The 7,273-nt window shown below is 34.3% G+C and overlaps 1 pseudogene; it reads right to left on the reverse strand.

The window, feature by feature from the left end:
• Positions 1 to 1,568: 1,568 nt before the first annotated feature.
• On the reverse strand, positions 1,569 to 2,392 carry LOC103267281 (annotated as a pseudogene).
• Between the last annotated feature and the right edge of the window lie 4,881 nt (positions 2,393 to 7,273).

A 7,273-nucleotide genomic window follows, 5' to 3' on the forward strand; every position in this document is an offset into this window, starting at 1 on the left:
TACCTTAATTTTAGTGTGTCAACTGTTAAATGATTGGATCTCTGATTGACACAATCTCCCAGGCAGTGCTATTGGTATAGCCTACTCTCTGGCTAGGTGGGTCTGTACCGGATAGCTACAGGCAGTTTTCTAAAGGGTTACTCCATACATCTGTCTATATGAATATATACTGGGTATAATCAAGGCAGGAACAACGGGCGCTAGGCACTGCTAAAAGTAGATAGGAGGGGGTGGGGTATAGGGGGCACACAACCACCCATTGAGCACCATGTTCACTACCAGTGGGAGAGATGGCTCCCTGCAAACCCAAACATCACCTGCATGCAATTTACTTATGTAGTAAATCCTCACTTGTACCTCACACATCTAAAATAAAAATTTTAAAAAAGAAAATTAACTACTTTTATTTTATACATTTGCAAGAATTAATAAAACACTGATATCTGAAAAAAAATCTTGCTCTGTTAATTCATTGCAGTAGACTTCTAGAATTTGGTGGTTGAAGATCTATGAAATATTATAAAACACCACTGTATTTACAGAACTCATTCATATGAGGTCTTATTTAGGTTCAGAAAGCAGGCACAGTGATGGCTTAATAGATATAGTATGTCTTTTTTAAAGTTTCAAATGTTTTGGCTGATATTTATCCTATGTTTTATCTTGTTTTATGTACTGGAACATTATTAAGATTGTTTTGAGTTATACTATGTCATGGATTTTATCCAACTGGTTTCCCCCCTGTTCATTCGTGAAAGATACAGTAGAGTTTTAACTGTAGCTGTTTATTAAATTTGTTGTACTAGTAAAAAATTTTATCTCAGAAGAGAGGCTACAATAAAGGAAAATATTGTGTATTATGTTGAAGAATGTCTAGGTAAATTAATCCTGTGAAGATTAAGACAGGTGATAAATGGTACACATCTTGAAAACAAATTCAAGTGAACTAACTAAATAAAATTGAAATGCGGTGGAAGGGTGGAAAATGAGATACTATATGGGTAAATAGATAATTAAGCTATTCGGGGGCACAACAGAAAAAAAAGCAGAATTACAACTACTTCTTTAAAAGGAGATAATTCTATATTATGAAGAGAAGACAAAAGAAAATGAAATTAAAAAAATATATGGAATTTATTTTATCATTTATACTCTGGTGATAGACTACTGTAGATAAACACATATGTATGTAAGACAAAGGAGTATTAAGAATTCGGGGTGGTGTGCAACATTGACATGCCATGGATATCTATTGCTTTTGAAATAGAATAGGTGAGAGTGGTTGATGAGTGCTAATATTTTCAAGACTAAATGCTTTCCATAGATAATCTTATTTAATTACAGGGTTGTAAAGCAGTCTGTCTTCAAAACTTGAACACTTCATTTCCGAACTATACTGCCTCTAAATTTGGCAATAAGTTTTTGCACCTAAGTTTGCCAGTTGAATTTAGGGCAAAAGGTGCAATATGACCTAATATAAAACAAATATATATATATATCTCCACATTTATCATCTTTTTTCCCCATATTTCCTTTTTTTTCTCTACATCGTTCACCTTCTTCGACATTCATGATTCTGTCTCCTTTTCAGGCCATGGTGTCCTCTGGCCTATGTCTCTGTTCTCTGTTCTCTTTTTAGACAAAGCAACTTCTTCAGTATTCTCTTGTTCCCATTGTCACTGGGAACTCAGAACTTAATATGAAACTATCCCCTGCCAATTTGATATCACATTCATCGTGTTCAAGAGGTGCTACATCCTCATCCTCTGCTGTTGATTCTTCAATAGGAGAAATGGATCCATCGTCACTCTAATATTTATATCTACGACTATCAAGATCTTCTTTTCCTAAATCTTAACCAACATCCATTTGTTTCAGAGATTCTTTTAGGTGGTGTTCGTACTTCAGTTTTTCAATGTAGCTAAAAACCCTCTTGCAACAGCTTGCTCAAAGGTTAATATTTTTCTCCAAGGTAATTGTTTTCTGCCATTCTCTGATTCTACAAAAGGGAAGCCAGATCCTTTGCTTTTACACTGTTTCTTATCTATTTGTGAGCGTCGACTATGTCTTCTTCCTTTCGGTCTTCCCCTTGGTCTTCCCATTTCCGCATTTCCTCTATTTACGCTTCTTTTTCTTGAATCTTTCAAAAATAGCTTTTAAAGTCAGTGGTCTTGGTTCAAAAGATGAGTCACTTGACGATGAATCTCTTGCTTGAACATTTTCAGGTGAATGAACAAATTTCCTAATTGGGCTTCTTTGCCCCCATTTAGGTGAGTAAGGAACACTGAGTTTTAAATAAACTTCTACCCGAAGAGTTATCACTCTGATTTTCAGTTTCCACAGCCAAATTGGATGTCAGGTTGTCAAGAGAATCTGCTCCTGATGTATCCATTATTTACTGTTTTAATTGATTTTCTCCACCCGCCAGGCTGAGGAAAGGGCAAAACAAATATATTATACCAAGCCCCTAACTGTTTCATAGCACTTAATGTCAACTTTATAATAATTGTGCATAGGTAGAATAATTGGCAGCCAAGGTCTGACCTAGCTTCTGAGTTGGGAGGGTCTCATGACTGTCAATGTATAGCTGCAATTATATATATATATAAAACTAATCCTTTTATATAATATATAAATATCTATAAATGTATAATTTATATATAAATATAATTTTATATAAATATAAATTTATATATATAAATAGATATATAACTAATTCTGTATATATACAGAAAAGGATTAGTAATATCCACCTGAAAAAAGAATTCCAAAAAGCATGTTGACACTTTGTAAAATGTCTTTATTTACCAAAATAAATTAATTAAATATTTAAAAAAATAAACAAATGCAACAACAATATTGCCATGAGGTTGTGAAGGAGATAATACAAACTTCCTTTGTTTGGTATAAGACTTGATTGTAGTCCCTTACTACGGGAGGTCTTTTGGTCACACTGTGTATTTGAATCCCTTAGGTTGATACAACACTGTCAAAGAAAAGGGGTGGACAACAGATGTAAACTAATTCTGAATATAAACTAAACATTTTTGAAGATAGCCTTTAGAATTGTGTCTAAGGTTTCTAAGGAAAAGTAGTATGTGGTCAGACTCCTAAAGTCAAAACACAAAATCTTTATCAAGTTGTCAGTATTATTGTCGAGAATTATTTGATGCAATTCCACAGGGTCTAGAACTATGAAAGAAAGTGATCTGAAAGCTGTGAACACTAACCTCATAGTCTGCAGTCTTGTCACACAGCAGGCTGTACAAACTAAATGCAGAAACTATTAAACTATCCAGGGTTTTCTCCTTGTACACCTTTTAAGCTCCTATTTTCACTGGCTATTTGATCAAGATTTTTTGTAAGATAAAGGCCATGCAAATATTTGATGACAATACAATCATTGTAAGTGATATAAATGATTACTATAATGGTTTGTAAGTTGTTTTCTATTAATATTTCATTGCAAGTTTCCATAGAACTATGGCTTTTTGATTTTTCAGTAATATGGCAAAATGGGTCATCATTTTGCATTATATACAATAATTTGAAAAACTTCATTTCAGCTCAATTTCAAGGAAAAATAAAAAGATTTACTTCTCCCACAAAGCGAACAAGATGCTAACAGTATGTAGCAATAAATTCATTTCTAATTACAACATTATTAATAATGATAATCATTTGATTTTTCTAAATGTTAGGGTTCAGACAGACAGGGTGAGGGTGGAAAGGCGCAGGGAAGCATGCAGCACTGCTGGGGATAGCAAGCCGGCGGTGCGTGCTGGCAACCCAGAGATCCAAGTAGATTGCAAAGAGTTGCAACACAAAAAAAAGTGAGAAAAGAAAACATTTATTTAAGAAAAGTTCACCCCCTACAAACAGGGAGTGGGCCTACACTCTTGGTGAGTGTGGCCTCGTAGCCCCCCAAGTCTTGGCTTAAATCCTTTTCTTGGAGATGTTGCTCGTGACTGCATGTGACTGCCCATGATTTCCTTATGACCACCTGTGGATGTCTTGGTGATCCTGTGAGACAGAGACTCACTTCCTTATCGACCAACTGTGGATGTCTTGGAGATCTTGTGAGATGAAGACTCATAAGGTTCACCCACATTATCATAGCCCCTAGAGAAGGATGTGATGATTCTAATTCTGTATCTTCTGAACAACATTCCTTGAAGCTAATGGAGTGTGCACTTCCTCCTTATCTCCTAGGCATTCCCAGTAGGTAGCTTTGGGGGGGATCCTTGACTTCCCTGTAGATAGGGCCCTTTCTACTGGAAGATTAAGTCCCCACCCGCTCCCCGTCTGGGCAGGCTATAACTTTTGTAATTACAAGTTTCATGACTTTTCCAGTCCTTGACCAACGTATGATATCTTAGGCCTTGTAAATTTCCTTTATTCTAGGCAAGGTTGATTGACACTATGAGGTACCTGACACCAGGAAGTCTGTTCCTAAAAAGACAAAGTTGGCAAAGTTGATTTTTACTTAAAGTGTGCATTTCTCCAAAAGCATAGCTTCTACTTTCTCATCATTGTATTAAGATTTAGGAATAAGAGTAAAAAAATGCATTTCCCGCTCTAGGCCTGTTCTTTCATCAAACAACTTCTGGGAAAATAAATCTCAAAACATCATATAGAATTTTTTATTTAATCATTCAAAGTGGTAGCTTAGTTTTTGGAGGGAAAAATTAGCACACCCATGCTCTCCTTAAAACAATTCTATATTTGTCAAGTTTCTGAACACATACTCATACTCAGCCTGGGTTAATGTTATCAGCCTCCATCATAAATATTGACCCAATTTCTCTCCTATGATTCCTTATTTAAATGGTTTCACATCCAAGGAATATAAACCTTCAATAGACTTCTGTATAAACAGAATTTTTAAAAGGAGTGAAAAATGAAATAATGATGCCCAAATATTTAAATATGTAAGACCGTATTTCTCCTGATTCTAGAAGAAATTCTGTAAGCTTCACTAGATTTTCTTTTATTTTGGTATAAATGTTCTTGACATGTGCTACAAAATGAACATTGAAAATATTATTCTAAGTGAAAGAAGCCAGTCACAAAAGACCCTATTTTGTATTATTTAATTCATATGAAATGTCCAGAACAGAAAAATTTATGGAGACAAATTATACTAGTAGTTGCTTAGGGCTGGCAAGGCTGAATGGGGTGGGGGCAGATAGCATAAAGGATATGGAGTTTTGGGGGTGATTAAAGTGTTCTGACATTGACTGTGCTTCTGCTTGCATAAATTTGTAAATATACTAAAAAACATTGTATACTTCAAAGAGGTGGCTTTTATGAAATATGAATTATATCTCAGTCAAGCTGTTATTAAAAACAAAGCAGGGAGTTTATACCTAATATCTAGTACACTGCATTCATTCAGAGTCTGTTTTCTCCTAGTGCCTGACCAACTAATTCAATTTAATGAAAATTAGGAGCCACTCCTCATATCAAAACGCTGTGAACCATTATTGCAAGAAATAAAAGATGAAAGTCTCTATTTTTAAGGAGGTTAAAACTCAGTGTGTGTGTGGGAAAGTTACAATATAATAATAATGATGATGAGAAAGATAATAATGATAACAAGAAAGGGAGGAGGAGAAAAAAGAACTAACTTTTTATTGAGTATTAACTATGTGCCAGGAACTATGTTAAATGCTTTAAATGTTATTTCATCTCATTCTCATAAGAATCCTAGCAATAAATACTATTATTTTTTTCTGATTTTGTATATGAAGAGATTGAGTCCCATAGAGGTAAAATAACTTATTTAGGGTCACATATCAAGAAATGGCAGAATGACAATTACAACCCAGTGTTTAGCTAAGAGCCAGGGCTCTTAACAACTAGAGTCCATAAGTATACAAAATACATAATATAAAGCAAGTTAAGGTTAAGTGCCATGAAAAGAGTCAAGAAAAATTGCTAAAGCCATTTGATAAAATAATACACTTTGCAGCTCAGAAAGGAATGAGGATGTCAGTTCAGCTCTAAATTTCGTAAGTGTTCTTGAATGTTTGACTATAATTTTCATGAGGGATGAAGTAGCTAGAAACCAGAATCTCAGATTAAATATTTATTTTTTTTGTAAAGTATATACTGTCAAATGGAAATAATTACAGAATATCCCAGTGTCAAATGAAAACTTTCTCCTCAAAATAAATTTATAATTATCAAGGAAGTTTTTACAAGATATAAAGAATCCCAAATTGCATTTGCTCTCCTTATTGCCAATCTAAACCTTCATTTTCAGCCCGAGATGTTTCAAATTCTTCTTTTTGTACTCAAAATTAAATCCTTCATTTAGAGTGTATTTATTTTTCTCATCTCTTGTCTTCCTTCTTATTGTCTTTCTCACTGCTTCATTTCCCATAGCCAAAGCTAGTTGAATGCTACAGCTAAAGCTATTTTCCTTACTAATTACATAAAGCAAATTGCTAATAACAACTTTGGTGCTTTCCATATAGGAATAAAATTATTTTGCTTTCAATCTGGAGGCAACATATTAAATGTTCACCTAAATCTATTTATTCTATTGTCTTCCATAAATTTCTATAGCATTTTTCTCTACCATAACTTCTATATTTACTCTAAAAAATACCATTTTTCTTCTTTACCAAGTCATTTTTGAGTGCTTTTTAAATGTCTTTCTCAAACACTTTAGAACATTGTTTTGACTATAATCAAAGGAATAATGTAGTTTTATTATCTAGACAGTCAGTAGTGCTGATAAGCAAGAAATATTATGGTGGACCACCCTCTTCCTCAGTCACTATGTAAAAACCAATGCAAACAAAATTACATTGGCATAAATGATCACTTCTGGGTTAACCTGCAGATTACAAGAATATGTGATAGAGGACAAGTGATTTAATTTTATGTCAATAATGAAATAGACATCTTAGAATTCTGTATTATTGGACAGGTTAGTTAGGTGACTCCATGAAAATCAAACAAACAAAAGACCCAAAAACCTCAGTGGCTTAACACATAAGTTTATTTCTCATTCACAAAAAGTTCACTGCAAGTCCATCAGAACTCCAGGACAGGTCCCTTCTAAAAAGGTACGAGGTGGCATCCATCTTGTAGGTGTGCCATTTAGAGCACACTGCTTTCAGGTCACTGTGACAGGTAAAGAGAGAGCTAGAGGGTCATGCAGGAATTTTCACTGTTCCAATATGGAATGGAACATCACTTCTGTTCTTCTGTTTACAATCCCTCTGCTACAGTGGCATGGCCTAACCACAAGAAGCTGGGC

The sequence above is a fragment of the Carlito syrichta genome, unplaced genomic scaffold (assembly GCF_000164805.1).
Source record: "Carlito syrichta isolate Samal-C Ts95f unplaced genomic scaffold, Tarsius_syrichta-2.0.1 Scaffold308096, whole genome shotgun sequence".
Classification (NCBI taxonomy): Eukaryota; Metazoa; Chordata; class Mammalia; order Primates; family Tarsiidae; genus Carlito; species Carlito syrichta.